Raw genomic sequence first — 25797 nt, 5'->3', positions numbered from 1 at the left:
TCGCGCGACTCGCTCCCTCCGCCCGGATGCAGCCTCCGAGCTAGGAATCTAGACGCGCCTTGTTCGACGACGCCCGCTGCTCGAGTGAAAATGACCGACTGTGGATCTTGCTGACCGTGAACTTGGTCGTCTTATTACCTTATGTAATCACTGTGAGAATCATTCGATGAATGAAACGTGGCAATGTCGTTTCGACTTATGTGTGTTAGTTTGAATTATGTAGAGTCCATTCTGACGTACTGTTTAAATTTATTCGCATCTGACTGAAACACATAAAGTCCATGTTGAAAATGGAAATAAAAATAGTAGGTAATAAGCGATACGATAGACGTAAGACATCTCGCTTCGATACGATAACGAGAATACAAACAAAACAGAGGTTACAACAACTAAAATGACTAGGTATACCTATAGTAATTATAGTACATAGGAAATGTGTGACTGAAATGGTTTTGTTTTTCGAGTAAATTAATGCTATTTTACTGAGATGTTCGCAAGTCTTATTTTTATCCGTTCAATCGGTCAATTAAGTATTCCGCTGTCGTACCCGTGGGAAACTGTTACAAAAAATGCAAATAAAAAATCCTTAGATCGTGTCGAAACGTAATAAATACTCCGTACTGAGCCGGAATCTCTGAGAATCCGCATAGGCATACGAATGAGCTGCTATTGACATGCATTGGATAACAACAACATTTACGTAAGGCACACGACGCGTTTGACATTGACCGCGCGGAGAGCTACAATGCTTCGTGAGATGGAACACTTGGATTTTGTAAGCAATGTGTTTTATAGGTCGCATATTTGAGGGCCTATTCATCGTCTGTGAGAACTGCACGATGATTACATCCGTGAAATAGTCTCCTAGCCGTCCTAATTTGGACATCAAATATTGTATAGAAACATTGTCATACTATACTATACTTACCCGGTGTTGAAGCTTGCAGATCTAGCTGCGAAAATGTTTTTTACTGATCTATCTTTGTTGTTTTCTGTTTATAGCCACCTTTTTATTTCAATTCATAAGAGTAGGTACTTAATGCCACTTTTTACTATCCTAAAAAATGTGGTGCCGAACGTTGTAACCGGATGGTCAATAGATGAGCATATTTGCTCAAAATGAGTTCCGCATATTTTCATGGAATTGCGGAAAACCTGTCACGCGCGGCGGTTAGGAACGATGACAGTAGGTAATTTGATAGTGCGTTTGGAATTAGCATAGCCTCTGAATAGACGAGAATGTGTGGAATGTGAACCTGGGCCTCCGCGGGTTGTCCGCAGCAGGGGGCGGATTGAATGGTTCCTCTTAGGAACAGTGTACACGGATCAAACTAGCAAGAAGATATCACAAGTAACGCTACTGATAAAATCCTGCTAAAAACACCGAAGTAAGTTTAGGTATTACTAGGTATTAAGACATTCATAGACTTGCTCTACCCATTTTGGGCTAGAAACATAAACAAGGAAAATGCCACTGTGTTTTGTTATTTCCAAGTTGACGCACGTTTGTTGGAAAACAAACACACGAGTTGGGTAAAGTGGTCTTTGACCTGGGATTTCTTCGAATAGCGCCGTAAAACTATGAAAGGTCGCCGTCCAGAGTATCTTTCTATAATTAGTATTGCAAAAAGTTCAATAATAATACTTACCTACTAATATTTGGTGTCATGAAGCGTGGTCACACATTCTTCAAAACTTTGTATTTTAAAATCCATTCCCAGAATGAAATTGTCCATAACAAGGTTCTCCATCAAGGTTTGTGATCTCTCCATATTCCATGATTCAGGTCACAAAATATTACAAAACAGTTATTCTCACATTTCTGTAAGTCGTAGGTTTCTCACGTCAATGAACGATGATTGTCATCAATCATCTGGTGACCGTTGAGCTTATTTTCGCCCTTTTATACTACGAAAGTAGTTAAGATTAATACTCTCTCAGAGTCTCAGTCTAATGCTTGCGTCTCATGATGTGTACCGGCCCTAACGATAATCGATTACCATCGGCGATTATCTCGCATCAATTACTGTAAACACAGCCTCGGGCGAGTTCCGCGTCCACGCTCTGAGCGGTAGAATGCGTCTGATACCGTTACACATGAGTCGCGAATTTCGGTCAGTTTGTCTGTACAATACTCAACATGTAGCTACTTATGTACAGTATGTACTCGTACTTTCGCCGATTACTCTGGAATGCTGTCCACCGTTAGATTACAAGTATTGCTCATAAGCTGTCCAGGGTTCCGAATTCCGATTGGATCATTTGCCACACACTGTCGTCATATGAGCTAACGTCAGCCCACATTAGTCAGCCATATGGAGTGGAACTACCTCAGCTGTATTTTGCGTAAATTCTAATAAATTCTTCATCTCACGATGTGTTTGAACAATCCATCTATCGTAGGGATGATAAGACCTAAACCTAAGGGTTGACTGATTTTTTTAAAATATATTTACAGAAAATATCGCCTCTAGCACTTCAGGCTAGTTCCGCAATGAGCTTGACCGTTGGCTGCTTGGATTTGTCATCGTTATTTGACGTTATTTCGACTTTTAACCTCGGGCTTTAATTATTTTGTTTACTCGAAATATCGAAAATTACAACCATAGCACAGCTTAGAGCCTAAGGCGATTGTCTCTACAGACATTTATAAATTAGGTACTACGAGTATAAGCGTGGTGTAGGTACCTATCTAGGTACTACATTTAAAACCTGAACGTATAAGTACATTGAGTACTAACATTATAAAGTGTGATTGTAACAATAATAAATAGGTATCGTCCATTATTATCTATGCACTTACAGTATAAGTACCAGCCATTGCAATATTTCCCATGCTCGGTAGAAGCGTGATTCCGTGCGGGCACGTGAGAGCGAATCTGCGAGGGTTACTCACGCCAGGAAGTGATTGCTCGGAGCTTGGAATGTAGTCAGTAGTCACGACTGCTACAGCATATAATATTTTGTCAACCCCTTTCTAGGACAATCGAACACTTAAGCACTTATTTCTTCTTCTATCTCGCCTACGCGGGGTCGGCTTTGCCAATCATGCGCCGCCATTTGATTCTTCCTTGAACGTCTATATTGTTCATGGAGTTCCAATACTATCATGTCCTTTTGGACATTCATCAACCAGGTGGTTTGAGGTCTTCCTTTTCTCCTCTTAAGCACCTATTTCATTCCTGAAACGATGACTATTACTTGTGCAATGCAGAGTTCAAACTGGATTTCTTTACAAGCTTTCAAATTAGTTTGTTTATATCGACGGAAGAATTCATAATTATTTTTAGCTAATAGTGTAATTTAACCACAATATTTAACTATTTTGGGAAAAATTGTTGTCACAGCACTGCTACAATATTTCATTGCTGTAATGCGCAGGTAGTTAATGAACTTTTTGTGGTTTGACGTGAATTTGAGTTTCTACGTCATCACAAATGATGGGCAATTCCAAGCTTGTATCGGACTCATTATCTATCAAAATGAATAAAGAAAAAATCCTGTAGTTTCCTAGGTTTTGTCTTTCAAAATTCTCACCAAAAGCTTAAAATTGTCGTAGCTTTGGAAATGCAATATTCGTAGCTACGATCTCCGTATCGTAGCAGCTACGACAGAGATCCTGCTAAATAGTAAAATATTATCATTATTTCACATACCGTGTTTTTTAGTTTGTTAATCTTAATTTCTCAAACATATTAAGTGTTAACCAAACCAACACGTCGTGATGGTAAGGACTTATCATTGAAGCAAAATACAGAAAATGTATTAATCTCATAAATATTTAAATCATTACAATTGATGATGACGATCGATGACATTGTGAACCCGATTGAGTCGTGATTAAGTCACGTGACGATTATAGCAAGTAACTTGCTTGATATTGATGGATGATTGATGTTCTTTGAGGATGTAAAAATAAAATTATCTTTCATTGGGTGAATTCTGAGTTATACATTATAGTTTATTTATAATATATTTAACTTTCAAAAGGACAAGTGTTACAAGGTCCCTTTTAAAAAGGCAGATACAATTAGCACTTTCAGCCATAGTAACTACATCATGTTAGAGCAGCAAGCCTAGCGGGGTTATCCATTAATAGGTAAGTTAGTTTTGTAAATATTGTGATTATCCACTTAGCTTAATATGGTAGCTAACGTAACGGAAAAAAATATCAGCTAAAAACTTGTAATTATAGGCTGTCAAGTGTAAATTCGATGCGTGGTTATTTCATCGGGAATACCCAAGCGGGGAAACCTGTCCGCGAAGGTAACTGGAAATGTTAGAAAACGTGTAAAGTGTCGAGTATTCATTTGATTTTTATTATGATTAATCGATTTCATGAACGGATCTATAATTATCGTGTACGCAAAGATAAGGGTAGAAACACTGCCTACCGACTTAGTTAGCTATCTTTTAGGTCTTACATTTATTCGTTTATCAGTGCAATGTAAAGACAATCTTGCTGTAAATCGTTGCATCATGTTTTATTCATTGTTGATGAGTCTCCATGGCCACCATTATCAGAAAAATGAAGTTGTAATTATTAAGGTTCACGCTAAGGCCTTGGCACGTTTATTCCTATCTCGTGATAAAGATTATGCGGAAAACAGCATCAGAAGTTCGAAAATCTGTGAAAATATGGACATAATGTGGTATAATAGAAATGTTAAATTGGAAATACCGTAAAGACACGATTTTTTAAATAAAACAATGAATGTTTATCCATGTTTAAGGTTTGACATAAATATTCAACTAGATTAGACCGTTTTATGGACCGTATAAAATGTATTGAATGTTTTTACGAGAATCTCATTGAAATCATGAAACAACATTATTAGTGAAGAATCGGCTTGTTTAAGAACACGACTTTGTGGCTTCTTCAATGTGTTCTATATCAGTTAGGTATTGGTCTGGCTATTTAATAAACTCATATAATGTATAATGTACTCGTAAAGTAACCAAATATTGCGGATTTTACACTTTTTGCGCGTACGCTTGAACCTTATAATTAAGTTGTTGCTCCGGTCATATTTGCCTTAGGATGAACGTTAACCTTATGAGGCGGATTACACGGATGTAATAAACATATAGGGTGGCTGGTTGAACAGAAGACTGATTTCTATACTAAATAGTAAGTATATGTGACTGAAAAGAAAATATTCACTTGCTCTACCAAATGAAGAATGCCACCTTGATCTAACAGATGCCACCTTTCTTAGTATGGAATGTAGAAAATAATGTAACCAACGTACACATGTGTACGAAACGCCAACTAGGTGATTTGTTACCACGCTCGCGTTGCTCGGCGCATACAAACGTTTATTCTAACTGATCCGGGTCAAAATCATAGTAAAAGTCTTCAAGGTTTCTCAAATTGGCAGGTATCGGTTACTATGCCTCTATGAATAGCAATACCAGTTCAAACGGATTTTCATAATGGTTTTTTATTCGATTATAATTTTTGAGAGAGGCGTTAAATTGCATTATTATAAGTTTTCGATAAGCTTGTATTTTGTTGTATGTCTATAATAGGTAACTAAAATTATACACTCGGGTTTGCCCGTATGCATGTCTACCGTTGTGTCACAGATATTTACCCTAGAGGGTGAAAACTTTTCAGAGACAGGTAGAGTTCAGTGTACCTACACATTAATTTATTATGCACATTGCACTATTTAACGGAGGCAAAAGATTCCATGGAACTCTTGAAGAGTTGTGAGTTGTGACATAGGTACGACTAGAAACCTAATGACAATAATAATTAATAATTAGGTAACTCCTATTAAGCAACATCCTGATTGTAATTGCTACCTTTCTAATATCCATTTCAATTATTTTGAGATGAGGTAAAACTTGTGTTTATTTCCGAGGTGCGAAGCCGGATACGTATTTCAAAACAAACATGGCGGATGAGATGCGCGTGCGCAGTTTGTTGGTTTCAAGCATTTTTCCAGTTTTGCCGAAGATCGGTGACTTGTGTTTCGCTACCAACCGGAACTTAACTTGAACTTTGTATGGACGCAGTTGTAAAGTTTAGTTTACACACTTGACTTTGTACGAGGCGGCAGAAGTGTCGTCTACCTACATAATAGTCAGTTACTATATGTTGATTAGATAAAAATACATAATAATATTCATGTTAAAAGAAATGGTACAAAGAAGAGTTAATTTGTAGCATTTTTAAAGTCTTCTCAATGGTTAACGCCAGTTGTGTTCGCCTGCAAGTGGCTTTACATTAAGATACTCTAGAATGAGTATAAAATTATCAAATACGTAGGTATTAGTGTAAGCTGTTGGTGGATCTTTTTTATAAAATAAAAATATTTTTATAATATTAAGGAGTCAACATAAACTGGTTTCATTTGTCGCAGCTCAGGAGTAGAGTTGAACTCAGGAACCTACGTGACTAGCGAAGTGAAACCTTGATGTAAGAGTGTCACATGTAACTACGTGAATTCATATTTTGATAAGTTCTATATGACATTTATTAACTTCTAAGTTATGCCATTTTGTAGAATATTGTGCAATAGTTCACCGTCCACGATATGTAGAGACTGTTGTTTTTATGAAATAACCGACGAATTGTATAATATTGTTATAATAGTATGTCCTATCAGGTTGCAAAGATAATATTTTAAGCGGGAAATGAATCTCGATTCTCAATGAGCCATCAAAATGTAAACAGTGTCAAGACCACTATAATGTGGCCTCAGCCAGAATGGCAGAGCAACTTTATCAATAATATCTTTTATTACATAAATCTGCATAAAACCATATTGTTCGATAGATAGGTACAACTAGTGTTGCATCCACTACAAGATTTCTATTCGTCTAAATGAATATTTGTATTTAGTTTAGTACTATGTTTTAATTAAACCATTAGAAAAATTAGAACAAGAACTTTCGTAAAAACAAAGTTTAATTGTAAAAAAATAAATACGATACTTTTATTTATAACAATGTGAAATATATTTTTGCTTAAAATCTGTTAGTTAAAATTAGTTACATTTTCGAAGATGCTTTTGAAATGTTGTTACGTACGTACCGCCTCCGAATGCGGGTAAATACTTTGATTTATTGGGCTTTTTGTAAGTTGTATGACGTTCACAGCTTTTCCTATTCGTAATAGATTCGTTTGTTACATCACTATCGGTGACTAGACCCAATCGCCAGCCATCTGCACCTGCGAGGGAGCCGAATGGGTTCCGAAGCGGTCTGCATTAATTAGGTGATGACTAATGTACAGCAAAAAACGCAGCAAAAAGCGCAATCCAACAACTCTAACTCTACCCAGAACAGGGTTGGCGAACCTTTATGGATCAACGTCCTTTTTTCCGTGCTGTCATTTTTTTTAATTTAAAAAATTGGATTGCCTCATGTGAGTATTGAAGCTACAAACCTTTCGCTTGCCGGGCGAAGCTACTCTGACCGTTGACAGATACATTGGTAAATCCGTTGTCAATAGTATTAACGTAAATCTAAGTTAGAAACTAGTTTGAGATGAGTTTAGCATCTTAAATGCTAATGTTTGTTAAATAACTGCTATCGACAAAAATTATAATCAAATATTTTCAGTTCCAGACTCATCATTAACGTTTTCGTTCTTTCAGATAATTGTATGTACAAATTCATTAGTCATAGGTATGTATATAGCTTTTGTAACTTCTGTTGCAGATTATAAATAAATATGAATAAAACTTCGATAGGTAACGTAGGTAGGTACCCAAAATACATTGTCGCGTGCCATTGGTTCGCCAACCCTGACCTACAGCACATGAAAACAATCACATGGCAAAAAGCAGTGACCTCTCGTACACTGTACAAAAAAATCACTTCCTATCCATGCGATAACGATAAGGGAAAAATTAATTATACTAGTTACACATTAAGTTAATTGCTTATTAGATTTATAGTCTGTGTCATATCCGTGAACTGATTGGGGACGCAGAACCTCTAGCACGAACAAAATTTGTTTTCGAATCGTTTGCGTATTCGATAAAATTCCATAATCCAGTACCTCTAGTAGGAAAAACTTTCGAGTTCGTTTCGTTGCGTATTCAAAGTGTCATCGAAAAATTTTGTATGAAAAATTAAACAGCGCCCCCTAGGGCGGCTATAATATAGGGGGCGCTGTTTAATTTTTCATACAAAATTTTTCGATGACACTTTGAATACGCAACGAAACGAACTCGAAAGTTTTTCCTACTAGAGGTACAGCCTTCAAATTCAACGATAAAGTGACGATCTCGGTGGTCAAAATTTTCGTGCTACCATTTCTTATACTAAATTCACTTTACGTCACGTTCACAGGGGCGCTGTTAAGTTTTCATACTTCTTTCGATTAGCATTCTGTTAGCTATACTAAATTTTCAAAACAAACGGCGAACAAACCTCTTCTCCACAGTGCATACGCAAACGATTCGAAGTCGGAAGTTTTTCGTGCTAGAGGTACAGGTGTCTAAATGTTACTCTTTATTAGTTTGATCTCGGATGTGGTGCAGTAATCTTACAAAAATATTGCTAAACTCATCAATCTGTTCAATAAAAGTCGTATTTGGCTGATCCTGATCACTGTTTTATTGCTTTGCTAATCAAAACATTTATTACTTAACTGATGATTTATTAACTTACGGATATTGAAAATTATACAGGGAGTACCAGAAAAAAACTTAATCAAAACACAATATCCAGAGATCACTATCGGTATCCTACTCGTACTAATATTATAAAGGTGAAAGTTTGTGTGGAATTGTGGATGATTGTTACTCTTTCACGCAAAAACTACTGAACGGATTTTGATGAAACTTTACAGTAGTAGTTTATAACCTACAATAACATATAGGCTATAATTTATGACGATCTGTGACAAACGAAATTTCACGCGGGTGAAGCCGCGGGCAAAAACTAGTTAGATCATATTTTCTGTTCAATGATTTTTGCAGTTTTCGAGGTAGATGTAGAATTAGTGGTTGTTAAAAGATTTAACAAAGCTTCTTAATTTAATTTAAATATTTAAGGAAATATTACAATGCACCCAGCCAATTCATCCCACGACCCCATACTTTATTTTATTGGAAAAACAAATCCGGGTTAGATATTCTTCTACGTCTTAACAATGTAAGAGCAGTTTTCAAGGCAATTAGCAAATCATAATTTATAACTAAATTATCAGCAGTCATAATAAACGACATCAAGTTAAATCTGTGTTGGCATTGGTGGCGGTCGCATGATATATTGTGAATATACAGAACATGAATATTTATTGGAGCAATCAATTTTAAACGAGTCAACATCATTTCCTTACCGATAAATAAATGCCGCAAATCGATTAGTATCGTAGAATGAAGTTAATGGAAATCGTAGATGGTTTTATGTTTAGAATTAGAATCACGAACGGAGAAATGAAATAATACAAAAGCTGCGATAAGATTATCTTAAAAGGTTGCATAGCGGGGGGGCGGTGGGGGCGGTCCGCCCCGGGTGCCAAGTATCAGGGGGTGACACAAGTCGCGCAGATTAGTACTCACTGGCACATCTGCATGGCAAATCTGCGGACTGTCTTTCAATCTTCGAATCGGTAGGTAACCCCAAAATTCTGGGGGGTACCAGGGGGTGCCTTAGGACTTGTGACAGGGGGGGGGGGGGTGATCGCCCCGGGTGCCAACCCATGCTACGCCGCCACTATGCATACCAGACTATGCTAGAAGTTGTGGGTTCGTTCCCTAGAAAGCTTTGTTTAGTTGGGCATGGGCACTACTTAGATGGCGCATGTAAAATGTCCAAGAATGTGAGTATATAGGGGCTACTTTGATTTTTTAAGACTGTCAGTTTTTGGCATCACTTTATAATTGAACCTAGATGCACCAATTGTACCTATGAGATGAACACAAATTATTACCTAGGGTGTCCGTAGGAATAGCAATATACACTCGGCATCAAATAAATCGCACCTCCCGCAACAAGCACTTTTCAAAAGTATGCATCCTCACTTCCCACCAACATTAGTACCATTTGAAAGCCTAGTTCTAAACTTAATTTCATTCAAGGAAATTAGGAAAGGTTTTTCCCCAAAAATGTGTCTTTAGAAGGATCCAGAGTCACTTTTTCAAAAAATAGGTAGTTACGCTTGAGACAACTTTTATGGCTAATCGCTATCCATCTGTTAAAGAGGACACGTGAGGTCATTATTTGGTTTTATAATTCCATAAAAATTGGTCTAATTGATCCCACAGGTGAGCCCAAAGTGAGGTCATTTTTCAAGTCACATTTATGGTATATGTTAATCATTTATTAAGAAATTAAATGTGTTTTTCTTTAAGGATATTTATTGGGCTTTCAAATAACACCAATATTGTTGGGGCACCATGATTGTGTCAGAAGAAAATCTTTAAAGTTCGCGTCGCGGAAGGTGCGATTTATTTGACGTTGAGTATATTATGCGAGTCTAATAAAAAAATACGGATGAATATCGATAACACCTGCAAGCATATTTAGGTATTTATTTTATTAATCTGCTACAGCTGTCACACATAAATCTTTCCCGTATTATTATTATATTTATCCTGAAGCTACAAGTTTTATAAAAACTACCTATATAAGACAAAATTGCTTCACATGAAGCCCACATTACATAGAAGCAAATTAATAAGATATGCATTGAATCATGATTATTCCCACAGAATAAAATAAAACCAACTAAAAATGAACTTTGAACGCAAAGATATAGGCGTTGAATGAAAAGAGGATGTAACATAACATTATTAACAAGTCTATTAGTATAAATAGCCGTTTATTAATTATGTTGTTGTTAGGAAACAGACCTAATAATGCAAATTAGGGGCGCGCTAGACGAGACGCGCCCATGGTCATTGTCAACACAGATTTATCAATTTTAATGGACGGATATTGAAGACGTTTTGCATAATCCAAATGCACCTGTTCAACTTATAAGTTTGACAGGTTTTCAACAGCTGTGGTCATATTTAGATGGCAGTTCCGTTAATGAGAATAACGACGCAATAAAATCAAGAAAATTTATATTCTTTTTAAAATTATTTCATGACGTAATTATGTGGCGGAATCGTGGGACAAGGGACTTCTTCTAAGGGATACGTTTACTAATGTAGGCAGGTACATTTGCTCAGCGTGATATTATGGGCTAAAGATTATATCAAATATAGGAAGAAGAGGAGAACGCAGAATAAAGTAAATATTTACTGAACCCAAAAATTTGGATATAACTTATAAATTTTCGGAATTATGAGGAAACTGTAGCTGGAAAAATAAGGCTTTCATTTACTGGTAGTGCCACCTAGGTAAAACTCTACAAATTAACAACTGTGGATAGAATGAACGACACAGGTGCTTTACTCGTTGCTAAGCACGATTCCTAATGATAAAAAAGAAACCTTTTTTAGCCAAATTTTACTTTTATGAAGCATAAAGTAATCGTAAATTTTAGAGTTAAAATTAAATGACAAATCTTATTCACTGAAATTCGATCTATCGCAGGTTCAATTCTAGGTTGTACATAGCCTTTTCGTGTTGTATCAACAGATGGCAGTGTTGACGTTGCTAAAACAGTATAAGGCTTCTAAGGAATGACATTGCAGAGAAAGTAAACATTTTCTGTATATTGGAGTTCAGATTTCGGGAATTGATTGTGCAAAAGTGTGTTTTTAAAGGTAAAGTGTATGTTTGGTGTTTGAGATGCTTTGTAAAGAAATGTGTTTGTAATGGCGGCAGCTGGCGTCGGTAAAGCAGCCGGGCCGGCGCGGCGGGCGCAGAGACACGCAAGCGCCCGCACAGGTAGGTTAAGATTCACGGTCCGTCGCACTTGATGCTCCCATGCACACTCGACGCGGCCCTCTCATACAACCTACACCGGGCGCACGCGAAATGCACGAGGATCGGCTATCGGTGGTGCTGTGAAGTGATCATACCAGTGATTGTTCAGTGCCAGTGCTTGTGACATGACGAGGACGGGCGTCTGATCCGGCGCACGCAGAGGATCTTAACGGTAAATTTCGTCAGATGACACTGTAACCTGGTGTTTACAGCGTCAGGTGATCTGGAGGCGGCCATCCTGGTCTAACGGTGAGCAGGCAGACAGCCCGTTCCAGTGCGCGCCCGCCGGTTTTCTTCCACGTCGCCTCTCTGTTTACTCGTGAAATATGACGACGGAGCTCGATCCGCCCGCGAGACACCAGCAGCCGGCTCATACGAAGTTTTCTTTAAAGAAAGTCGTGTTAGTTTTGACGGTTCAACTAAAATTTTATGGAATTAGGCGTCAGATTGTACCGTTGCGGAAGAAAGTTTAGAGATCGTTAATATGTAGGTTCTTCGCGTTCTAAAATCGGTTGGATCGTTTAAGAATCTTATTGGATTTTAATTGACGTCAAAACTGTGAATTATCGTCCGTGTTAATTACCGTTTTAAGCGTGTTATGCGTTAGTAACGAGACTATTGTGTTTCCGATCTGTAAATTGGTATTTATTTTTTTAAATTGAAGAGTCAGCTGTTCTCGTGGCTGGAAAAGAATCCATGGCATCGTTGCGAGCGCCGCGAATGCCGCGATGCGTATTCTCCTGATGAGACAATGGCGTGTCAAGTTCCCATAGAAAGTTGTAAACATTGGTCTCCGCGAAACCTCTGCATAGCCTATTTATTAATAACCATGGAAACAATAATGTGTATTGTGAATCTATTAACGTGGCTGTTACTTTTTCTTCAATCTACATTATATTACAAAGACCCTCGGCAGAATTTTGGATAGTAGGTACCTACCTGTTTTAGTACAGTATATGTTTATCAGAATTCTAAATTACCTACATTGCGTCTTTGTGGTCAAAAGGGGTTTAAAAGGTAAACAACATTGAAACTGGTTAAAGGTGCTGTCAACGGTAATGATACTCGTAGTTTCGCCAAAATGCCTTGTCCATTACTTATCAAAGGATAATTCCAACTTACACAAGGCGGTTACTTAATAATTAAAAATAAATGCCAGCTTTAAAGTTCACGATAACTAAACGCTATTTCTGACGAAACGAAGAAAAAAAAGACAGTTCCGATTATAATTGCAAATGTCGTGCGTAATTAGCAAGTAGGCACCCAGCGGTACTAAATTCTTAGTTTTATTACGGTACAGATAGTCAATACGAAGTTTTATTACATTTGATGAGGTTTGCCGCCTCTTAAGATTGTTTTTCGATACAACTAATTTTGGACCTCTAGACCCGCCATACAAAAGACTTCAACGAACCAGAATCTGATATAAGTAAATTTTGTTGATTTTTGATTCGAAACCAAAACAAGACTCGGTAAATGTACCCTTTCAGTTCTTCGACATAAACTACCTGTTGCTACGTGCTCATGTATGTATTTTTAACAATGTGTGTGTATCGACCGGACCCCGACTCCCGAACGGCAAAAAAAGACCGAACTGGCTTTTGATGCACAAAATCAATAAAACGAGATTGACGTGGTCGAAACCATATATTATGCTATGGCGTAAATGTTTTGTTTTTCTCATAATGATGGCGGATCTTGATAAGATTTGCGATTTTCTATCTTAAACACCACATTGTACACCTGATTATTTCCAACTTCCTTATCCAATACATTCTACAAACACGTTTTTGTGGAATCTCGTAAAAAGTTGCCAATCCAATGTACTAGCTTAAGACTAGATGTGAACAAAAAGCTGTATATTAAAGAGAAATCTTCCTGCAAGAGATAATTAGTTAAGCTGATATAATATTAGCTAAACAATTACTAAATTATCTACTAAGTTAAAAAGTTGTACGAGTGGGATTTTTACAGGCTTAATTGCAAAAAATAAATGGCATTTATAACATTTAGTACGTGATTTTGTATTTCCCTGTTTCCGTGTTTTTCTATGTCGCTGTCACTTTTGCCAGAAAGGCTGATCCGATAATACCAGATAATGTTGTAAGAAAGTAAGTTCTGGTTTTGTCAAAAATTAAACAAACGCGTGCATGTAACAAAGAAAATTAAAAAAAATCTGTCGAAATATCAGCAAAAAAGTTGTTATGATGTCGTCATCGCACATGTGACACGGATATCAGACCATAATATATCAGGCACGTAGGGACGCATCCGCCACGACACGAGCCGTGTGGTGACGGCAGAGTAGAATACATTTGTCACCAACCCCTACTCTTCCCGCGGGTGTCGTAAGAGGCGACTTAGGGACTACACATCAAACAGAGAATGGGCAGCAGCGCTCTCTGAAAAACATCAATCTTTTAAACTGCGATCTCCAACCCGCCTGCCAAGCGTGGAGATTATGGCAAAACCCTCCACTATAGTGGAGGAGGCTCATAGTCCAGCAGTGGACTGTAAAGGGCTGTTGATGATGATGATGAGTAGGGACGCATGGAAAGTTCAAGGTACGTATGACGTAAAGCTTTATGTTCATGCAATTTTCACCTGTAATGATATAAAAACATGGCTTATATTGATTCAAATTGAATTGCAATTTGCTGCAAAGATTGATTAGCAACATTATGTTGATGTCCAACGCATTAGAAAACGTGAGCGAGTACCTATTTAGTGTATATGAAGACTGCATGCGAGAGGTGAAATAAGAATTAGCAGTCTGGTGCAGTATTTGAAAACAAACATTACCATATTTTAGTGACAATTACAGAAACTAATTATTAAGACCGTTAACGGATCAAGCCTCTCTAAGAAAAATAGAACTTGTATTATTAGTCCTTTTTATAAGTGCAATAAGATGACTAACACCAAAGCGAGCGTAATGCTTAGCAGAAATAACGGTCGAGTCATGTACGGTGCGGATCGTCAAGCTACGAAAATAAATGACCACGATTTCTTATTTAACTCCGGTTAAACTTGTATCAGTGTTTTTGTTATTGAAGTAAGATCAAAACAGGATAAAATAAATTTTGCATAATTACATTAGTAATAAAATGAAATTTTATCAATGCATTTGCATAATTAAGACAATTTATTTACTTATTCAGTTGGTTATTCCAATTTTGTTGAGTAGCTTCAGAATTTTCAGAATGCCAGTTCTTTACTTAGCTACTTGTTTGTTTACAATATTTAATATCTCTATGAATAACATAGCGAGTAGTTCAGTAGCAAATTAAAATTTGTGTCACGGCTGTAAACAAATTCAAGTGACTTTACTGCGTCCAAATAAAATATTGTGTTAACTTTCACTGCAAGAGGGTCGTAAGCGCGCACGCAGCACGCGCGACTTACGAGCCGACACACGTGACCTGGAAAACAGACGAAATTCAACTCATCATGAATGGACAGTTCATAAAGAAAACTCTAGGTTACAAGGCACATTTTTTCAGCAAACAACGATTAATGATTACAGTTGGCAATGATTTCGATGGAGTAATTTGTTGTTAAACTGGGTACTTAGAAAAATGGAACACTTGTTAACTGCACGTGCAAACGAGCATTCCAAACATGTTCTTATTTTAGGTAACATTCTTAAAACAGCCTCAAAAGGTTCTTTTTCAACTTAGTATTAACATGGTAACAAGCTTGACGTGGCTTAGTTTGTTTGACCTTTCTTGAGCAACACAATGGGATATTTCTTTGAATAATCACTTCTTTTTCTTCATCATTCATCTACCAATGAAATTAACAATAGGTACTTCGTAATAAAATGAATAGTAATCAATGAATTTCAATATGTCTAAATTGTCCAATACCTTTACGCCACTGTATTTGAAATAATAAAGATTTCAAATGAGTCTGCTAGCAGAAAAAACGATTTTACACAACGCACAATGAGTCTAACACAGTTTTTCAGCAACATTCATTTCAATTTATGATTAAAGTAAAAGTTTTCCTTTGTGTAATTCTTTTGTTATTTACGAATCTAAAATCTTTTGCTGTTGCTACGTTACCACAAACGACCTTGTGATTATCTTTCTTGACAAAAGATGGCAATTATGTGGTGTGAAGCCAAAGTTGATTGATGAGTTGGTAGACCAACATTAGCATCTTGCAACAACGATAATACCTAACAACAATCGAAACCGTTTAGCCGTTCAACAAAGGAAACGTCTCGGACTGTTTTGCAACGGTTTCCTGCACTATTATGCTAACTTTTACCGGTTTTTGTTATCATATCAAGTTTCCTCTCTCGCTGTTTACAAAATATTGAGCAAGAAAAAAAAACGGTGCATTGTGTTCCTACTTACTTGCACTATTATGTATTCTGTTTTGCCGCATATCGATGAAACAGAAATGGAATCGCGTATTTTGTTCTTCATATTTTCATGTTTAAGCCAAATCCAAACATGTTGTGGATGGATAGATGTATTATCAATAGTATTTTGATATCACCAAAAAACTAGTAGAAATACTGTACAACTAATATGTATGAGAACTCAACGATAGCAGCACGATTCTTAACCGTACTACTTATGTCTATTAGTGATTGTAATAGATGACTATAATAATAAGTACATGTTCAAAGCCCTTGGGAAACCTTGTAACTGAGCGTGATGGTAATGCTCAAAGCCTTAATCAATAGCGGACTCAATGAACTGAGGCGAATGATGAAGGGAAAGATTTGTTTGAATGCAAACACTTTGGTTTGGTTGTGAAAAAATATAATAACATTGATGTATGAACGTTTTGATCGCCCAAAACTAATATTGATTTAAAACTTTAGCAAGCCAAAATGTATAATTCCCTGAAATACATTTACCCTTTTTAAGCCGATAACATCTTTATTTTCCTTGTCCTTTCCGAAGTGTGTGAACTGTAAGGTGCCAATTAGAATAGTAAGGTGTGTTAAACCACACCAGAAAATTAAGACAGTGGGCTTAACGATAATGGACATACTCGTAGTATTTAGTATGGACGACATCAAATACCTACGTTGATGTTGTCCATTTTACTCGGTATTTTAGAACTTATTTCAAATTTTAAGGGAATTTGATCAAATTAGATGTTGTTTTTCAAAAAGCACATTAGATCTTCAGATGTCATTGATATTCCTAAAACAAAAACATACTATCACATATCATACTGTCATTATCGTTCAGGATCAGGAACTGAAAAATATACCGAGCATCAGTATAATTTGGAGACCAACCTCAATGAAGCGCAGAAGTATATAATTCACTACTCGTGTCTTGGATTTTCCGCATTTATGTAATTTATTTGAGGTGAGCCTTCTCTGCCCTCACTCTCGTAATGGTCCCTGAGACCAAGCATATACGCGTCACTCGCTATCACCATGTTGACACAAGCCGTTCTCACTTCGCGCTGACTGACACGCTGCTGCGTTTGATTAAGTTTGACCTTAAAATACAATGGAGTAAGATCAAAATTTTAATGAATGCCCCGGTGTATGATATGCATTGTTCTAAATATTTCTGATTATGGCTTAAGTGAATCTACTAGCATAGAAATAGCATTGTTGTCTTGTCGGCATGCGAATATAAAATGGGCTTCTAAATCAGTTCTTTAGCCTGTAATTGGTGACACGATTTTGAGACAAATAGTTACGATATTGACCACGAAGCTATGATCAAACTTTAAGAGGCCAACGATAATGATCATAATAACATAAATAACCTGCTATTGAGACCTCGATGCACCAACAATCAACCAATCATCACCATTAAGTACTTATAATGATAAAAAGGTTTCTTTGTCGAGTTCTTTGCCATAAAAATAGCTACCAGATTCCAATAATAGTGATTAAAATGACTTTCAAATTGTGTGTTCCCAATAGTAATCACTGCGGCAGAATTCAAACTATTTGAACCGCAAGCGCGTGTAGTATGCGGGCCGGTTAAGTTGCGCGGGCGCACTAGCCGCGTACGTGACAGCGCGCGAGCCGAACACTTTCATCAATCTGACGAAATCACTTATCACAAATCAAACTGTCCAAATGTGCCGCCTATATTTTAGGCTCAGAAAAAATGGTATTAAAATTACAAGAAAATATTACAGGTAATCTGAAATTAATCATTTAAGTTCGGTTATTAAGCAGCTAAAATTCAAACGCAATCAAGAAAATAAAACAATAAATCATATAAGAAGGGATATTTAGATCTATGTGTTTTTTTCTTATTCTGTCAAAGTTTATTTCAAAATCACAAAACTTTTCTGATTTATATAATAAGTAATGTAATAAATATATGTTATAAACTTTCCCCTTGAAAGCTGAACAGACCATATGATTAATTTTCCTCTAAAAACACTTATTAGTAACGTGTGTGAAATGTTGCAGTTAAGCACGAAAGTATAATTCTCAGGAAAACAAGTTGTATGCGACTTAATACAACTCCACGTCAAGGAAATGTTAACCATGCAGAGCTTACATAAAAACCAACTTGGTAAATACAGGTGAAATGTTTTACCTAATTAATGTTTCTACTGAAGAAAAAAAATACCCTTTTTTTTTTTTTATACCTACCTAACGGCAAAACCATCTGCCTGAAACGAAAACTAGGCCGCACCACTTCAGTATTTATAGCTGAGCTAACTGCCATTGAGACCGGCCTAAAGTGGTTAGTAACATCAAAATGGCACCAAGATGTAACCATAGCGACAGATAGTCTGTCGTCGCTTAAAGCCTTACAGGATCGGGGAAACCCTGACCCATCAGTGGTTTCCATCCACACTGCGCTCAGACTGGTCAGGCAGAACCACGGCACAAACGTGAAATTCATTTGGGTCAAAGCCCACTGTGGTATAGACGGTAACGAAGCTGCCGACAAAGCTGCAAAAGAAGCGGCCTCTCAAAGGACGGCCACCAGTGTGAACGAGTTCCCAATTTCGTTTGCAAAGTACATCATCAGGAAGCGTACGCAAGCCAAATGGCAAGAAGAATATGCCAGTGCCGCTATACACTCCAACATATTCCGATGGTTTACAACAGTGGGCGAGATTGCGGAGTTCCGTAAGCATGTGGGGCCGTCCTTTGAAAGCTCGCAGATTTTTACTGGCCACGGTTTTCACAAATCCTACCTACACCGCTTCAAGATCATAGACAACCCCTACTGCCCCTGCGATGACTCCAGCTTACAGGATATTGACCATCTCATGCGAGACTGCCCAATATTTAGCAGACTCCGGCATGAGCACGAGATGACATGCAACAATTTACGGATTGACCCCTATAAACCACAACAAATCATAACAAAATCCCAACCAATCGTCACGTTCATAGCCCTCATTAACTCAATAGTCCATCAACTCAAGGGGATCAACAAAACATAGCTTGTAAGCTACGTATTGTTGGATCTCTCTCTCTTTTCACGTTTGGTAGCAGACTGTATCCATTAGCAGACTGCAACTAAACGCCCTTGGAGCTCAGAACTTTCGAAGTTCAATAAAAACTGTGAGCACATTATTAGGTACTTTAACCAAAATCGAAAAAGTGCCGAAGACAAAAAAAAAAAAAAAAAAAATACCTTTTTTTACCTTTGTCAAAACGCTGACATATCATGACTTGTAAATGGCCAGACAATATACATTTTGAAGAAACAGAATGTCTTGAGATGCAGTATAAACATAAAAGGTACAATCTCGTGTTTATCTTTTAATCTTCACAAGTTCACAACATTTTAATTACCATGGGAATGCTAACTGTTGTAACTGAGACGAAAAAATAACAGTTTGATGGTACCGTAATGTTTATTGATAACAAACTATGTGTGAACATATAATCCGTTCTTACTTATACAAGTAGAAGAATAACTAAAAGTTATGTTAGTAAAACCCACCAGATGTCATCTTATAATTTTAATTAAAATGGCAATCATTGGTACTGTAACTTGGAATATTCTTGTTTCCCAATTATCAGATCTGAACACAAATGAGCAATAAAACGCTTTTTCTGTTGATTGCATTAAGATAAACTATAAAATGTTATCTCATTCATTTCTAGCTCAGGTAAATAAAGATAATGTTAACGCAACTGAAGAATATGCCGTAGGTACCGAAAGTGCAAATCATGTTATGCAGATTTTGAAAATAAACTAAGTATTGTATCACTATGTATGAAGATAAAACACATCATCATCATCATCTTAAAAAAATATTCTAAGTGCGGAAGAGGTCTTGCTTGATACTCGTTCGTGAGTATACATTGACGATAATCAAAATTAGACCTCAACATTATGTTGTTAATAAGTTAAAGCCTAACAAAACCACAATCTCTAGACAACTATAATCATCTAATGTATCTTTGGATCAAGAAATTCAAAGATCTCAGCTTTAAAATGATTCCCAGTAATAACTTTGTGTCCATCCGACCAAGTGCACCCATTGCACCAGCCTGCATTGTGATTTGGATAAATCGTCATCGTCTAATTGCGGTTGTTGTATCAATGCTCCGAGAATAATGTTTATTGTCTTAGATAGCAATGCAAAAACGCATACGAAAGTGTAACAATCGCCCGTCTTTTTATTGGGATACCATTCTTCTGTAATTCTGTAATAGAGCTCGTTAAAGAATAATCTTAATTGTTAATAGTAATTAATACGACAGAAAGTGTCCACTTGCCATTTTAAATCCAATAAACTTTGTACTTACCTAAATGTTTTATTGGTACTTTTATTTGATTTGTTTCTAAACAAAAGTATAAGATTATGATAATAGAAGTGGCGGACATTTTTTGCGCTTACAATTTGTATGTATGTACTGAGCCTGACCTGACTAAGTATTGGCGATATGATGTCTCCCATGTGTGCATGATTCTTTTGTATTATCATGTATGTATTATCATCATCATTTCAGCCATAGGACGACCACTGCTGAACATAGGCTTCCCCCAATGATTTCCACAATGGCCGGTTGGTGGCGGCTTGCATCCAGCACCTTCCCGCTACCTTTATGAGGTTGTCGGTCTTTTGTATTAAAATAAATATATTATATTGTTAGAATTTTTCGATTACACTTTAAATGAATGTCCTAAATGTATGTACTGCACATAAATTCTCATATTGCACCGCACCGTGACGTGGATCCGTATCGAATTGTCACGCACGACTAGCTTCGCTTCCTGACTCCTGCAGGAAATTGCCACCTCGAGGGCGCTACACCCGTCCTACATACGCGTGGTGTATGAAACATGTATGAAACTGACTCATGCTTGCACGGGAAAACATATTTACACGGGTAGATTACGTAGATTAGAGTTAAGCATCTACATCATCATGATCTCGATTATTAACTTCAAAGTAGCGGTAAGTTCTAACCTTCTTTAAGAAATGAAATCAAAAAGTTTGTTATGCTCTTAAAATTTTGAGACAAAACTAACATTTTTGACGCGTTGAAGTCTTTTCTTTTGTAGTGCTCAAAACTTTAAAAACTCTGTTAACACCTTTTAGTCATTAAGTTATTTTCGAAATAATAATTTCCCTGCCCATACTGACTATCAGCATGTAATTAAATAATGATTTGCAAATGTAAACACTCGCAAGAGGTCTCTACAATGTCGATTTCAATAGTAACGGATGTTGCGAAATACTCGTGCTTATCAAAAGTGGTGGTTACTCACAAACCATAGTGACCACAAAGAAGTGGGTACATAGCTAGAGGCAGGCGACCCGTGACCGCAGGTGCGGGTCACGGCTTCGCGGGCGCGGTACACAACGATTTGTGCTAGCGTTGCCAGGCGTCAGGAAAACGCAGGACAAAGACCGGCTTCTTGGTTTTTGGTTGGGTGTCTGGCCAAATCAGATGATGTACGGCATGTTCGACAATTTTTGCCAGTTCTTAGCATTAGTCATGTGTTGTAATAATGTGTTGGTTTACGCTTCGCTTTCCGCCTCATCTTGTAATACTAGCTCAAGCGAGATGAGACGATGTATAGATCGCTTCATCCAGGAAGACGCGCCCCACCATTCTTCCGCTAATGTTTGAGTGATAACTACAATAATGACGCTCGGATTGCTCGGATCCAACTCCCCGCAGCCTTCGACTAAAAATTGGTGGGGATGAAAGGATCTATAGATCATAATCTTTGCCTTGTCACTCTACATCTCCACCCAAAACTCACTTAGGCTTACTGGTCTGTCCGGTCTGATTTAAGACCTGGCAACCCTATTCGTGCCAGAGGTCCCCTGTGCTGGTCAGTAGGTACGGGCCACGCTTTCATGTGCTGTATGCTTTCAACTTTGAATGCTCCTTGCAATTTCGGCCAACGACCTCTGCTGGTCAAATAGTGCGTGAACTGTATGTATGAGTAGGTATCTACCAAAGCATCATTGGTATTGTGGATGGCTAATCGCAAAATCGAAAACTATGTACTTAGGTCAAATACAAATGTGCTTGAAATGCTTGATGCCCATTGTTTTAGGCTCAATAAAAAGGGGTTTGAAATTCGTGTCGGTAAATCAAGCTTGTGAAATAGAAAAGTTAACACGTCTCGTTTTTTATTTAGTACCATAAGCTTACAGGGAGGGACGCGGACGTAGGGACTACTTGTTTCAAAAAAACAAAATAAGGTATTCGTACAATAAAAAGCAATAGAGTGCACAATTAAAACCAATAGAAAAAAATTACTGCTTTTGGCTGACAAGGGGACGCATTCCGACATTTCCGACATCTACAAAGTGGTTGCGGTTTAAAACCCGCAAAGTGCGCGAACCTGCGCAATGCACCAGATGCAAGTGCGCGCATCTGTCTGTGCGCAACCGTTAGATAGCGGGCTGCGCGTACGACGAATACGGCCCTAATTAAATGAGTGGCTCACATCCTTGTTGCCAGCACGTGGCATACTTGAGAGGTTGCTAAATTATCGTGGATTTTTCTGGGAAAGTGATAGATTTACTTAAATTGAGTAGCACATATTTGGTAAAATAACATAAGTAGTACGTTGACATCTTATGTAATCATTATCACCATCAACAGCCCTTTACAGTCCACTGCTGGACTATGAGCCTCCTCCGCTATAGTGGGGATTACCCACGCTTGGCAGGCGGGTTGGAGATCGCAGTTTAAAAAATGATGTTTTTCAGAAAGCGCTGTGCCATTCTCTGTTTGATGTGTAGTCCCTATACATATAAGTTGCCTCTTACGACATCCGCGGGAAGAGTAGGGGTTGGTGACAAATGTATTCTACTCTGCCGTCACCACACGACATCTTCATGTAACAGGTGCTATTTTCAGCCAACTTATTGTATTCGCATGCATACTGAAAAGATACATAAATAACGTTAATTTGTAGCATGTTGCCGTGTCGCAAAGCGTCAAATAAATTAAAATATTTTATAGACAAGCCTAATAAATAAGAACATCAAAGTCTGTAGAAATTAATTAGGTATGAAATATAATATGAATGACTATTGCGTATCGACATGAGTCGGCGTTAGGAACAGTAACTCTTATCATTTCAGCTTCAGCTGTATCTGAAATAGTTTCAGACAAACCTCCGAGAAATTAAAAGATATTTTAATTTTATATTGCATTTTACTTTCATGTCCATAATCATTGATTAGTAGCTCTACCTCTAAATGAATGTTAATGTTTCATCCGTGTTTTAACAGATTTTTATTACTTATCTCCTAAATTATAAATTAATTGTAAATTCCATCTTTAAATTGTAAAATCTTCTCCTACACTTCCAGTCAGCCAGGTTGTGGCTGACCTGATTTTCGCTTAATATGTAGGTAGTTGTCTTTACAACATCCACGGGAAGAGTGGTGGTGTTCTTATTATATATGTATTATGTTAATTCGTGACGTCACAGCATTACAGTAGTTGTAGAGTGGCTTAACTTTTATTTTTAGCTAAGATTCGTCGTAATTTGAAAACATGCGTGACGAGTCGTGCTGGAATCCCAACCTAACAAGTGTAATAATTAATAATTTACTGCACAATTAATTAGGCAGACGAATACAATCGACACGAATTAATTTGCCAAGGTATTTTATTATTCTTGATATGCAGAACGAGTTTATTGTTTGTTTAATTAAAGATGAAATTAATTTGGGACTGCTCAAATTCTTAAACTGATTTTAAGACCACTTTTATTACGAAAAGGACAGTTAATATGAAACTTTTAAAGTCCATTGAATAATTACTTAATTATATCGAAACTAATAAACTTATGCACTTTCTCAAACATACATAATATTTGAATTTAAATTTATTGTAGATGCAAGCAGATCCAATATTAGAAAGTTAAAAATGTTAATGTCTTTGCTCTATAACACTTATAATTATCATTGATACATTTCTCTTTCACTTTAAGATAACTTTTCGGACTTAATAATCGTTAAATCTACAATATAGAGTTGTTTGCATTCCGAATTTCCGAATTCACATAACTTTCATTTTAATATTATGATTTCTGTTGACAGTTCATTTACCTACTTTCTAAATTATTTTTATAAATGTTTTATCTTAATTTTATCTATTTGTATTTAGTAACGTCCTAGATCTTTCTACTGTCCTGTCTATTGTTAAAGATATTTAACAGTAGTAACAGTAAGGGATACCTTGCCCCTTGCTAGGGTAGAGAAACACTAGAACGTGGAAACTAAACCCTTAGGCTGGGTTGCACCATCTTTCATTAACTTTAGCAAACGTTAGAAACACCGACTATGGATAACCATAGTCAACTCTAAACTCTGACTATAAAGTCACGTTAAAATAAAGTGTTGCAACTCAGCCTTTTACGACAAATACTTATATGTATCTAAATATCTGGATAATCCCTGCACAATGACCGTTTAAGCGATCCAATTATAACTGGCAGTACGGCACACAACTTACGGCATTACAAGTTGATTACAATTACGTAGTAGCGTACTTTTGTGGCCCTCGCTAAAATGGGTCTTATTTCGTTGGCAGTAAGTGTGGCTCTAACTGTATAGCTTGTCGTCACCGCCCAGGAGATGAACGGCCCGCAGATAAAGGACTTCCGTCGCGATTAGTTCCGCTGCTCACTTACACACGTGCGCGTACGCCGGCTAATGTGCGCGAGAGCACGCATTGTACACTCAGCATCATAAATCTACTGTTTATACATAAGTTAAATTTTTTTGCCATTCTTCTTCTTATGAGTGATAGGTACTCAAAGTCAAACTCTAGCAACGAGAAAGCAATATTTTTCTGTTCCATGTTTACTCTGATTTTCTTTTTGTATCGTTCGTTCGTTTCAGCCGAAAGACGTCCACTGCTGGACAAAGGCCTCCCCCAAGGATTTCCACAAAGACCGGTCCTGCGCCGCTTGCATCCAGGTACCTCCCGCGACCTTCACTTGGTATACGAATATTTAATATACGCTACAGTGTTTTAAATATGTAGATATAATGACGAAAATGGGGCTTAGTAATTATATTTATTTTCAAAGTATAGTCTTGTTCATGTACTTCACTACTTCAGCCACTTCAAGACCAGTGTCTCTGCAGTCGACTACAATACAGTAAACAAGAGTCACAGAGGTAACAATACTGTTGATGACTATTTTCTTGTTGCGGAATCGCTTCTATTACAACTACAGTAAGCCTTAATGTTTACGTTGATGTACTGTAGACTGTACCATAAGTCGCACAGATCTAGTTTCGATCACGGTTACCACCATGACTAATGGTTTAAGTTTTGATGGTTTCTTTGTGTGAGTGAACTACAAATGTAAGAGTCAATTTTTTCCGCCTTTACCTTGGAATTTTGCATTTTCCTTATTTTATTCTGAACTTGACTGTAGATTGAAAAAGCTATGTAAGATTACTGAGAATTTGTCATGGCGACTCGCACAAAAGTATCTATTATTAAATACAAAACACTGTCAATACGATAAATAAACTATAAAT

The 25797-nt window shown here is 37.1% G+C and overlaps 1 protein-coding gene across 2 annotated transcripts in view; it reads left to right on the top strand.

The window, feature by feature from the left end:
- Positions 1 to 11787: 11787 nt before the first annotated feature.
- The window catches only part of LOC135087641 (myosin-VIIa), a 40153-nt gene continuing 26143 nt past the window's right edge, over positions 11788 to 25797 (top strand). Inside the window, exon 1 of one of the 2 annotated variants that reach the window (XM_063982379.1) lies at positions 11788 to 12019. The gene's annotated coding sequence lies outside the window, so the exon portion shown is untranslated. Of the gene's footprint in view, positions 12020 to 12077; positions 12097 to 25797 lie in introns of those variants that run through there. The other variant, XM_063982381.1, reaches the window with a different exon arrangement.

Source organism: Ostrinia nubilalis, chromosome 3 (genome assembly GCF_963855985.1).
Source record: "Ostrinia nubilalis chromosome 3, ilOstNubi1.1, whole genome shotgun sequence".
Classification (NCBI taxonomy): Eukaryota; Metazoa; Arthropoda; class Insecta; order Lepidoptera; family Crambidae; genus Ostrinia; species Ostrinia nubilalis.
Note: the sequence above shows the minus strand (reverse complement) of the source record. Positions and strands in the feature narration are given on the sequence as shown.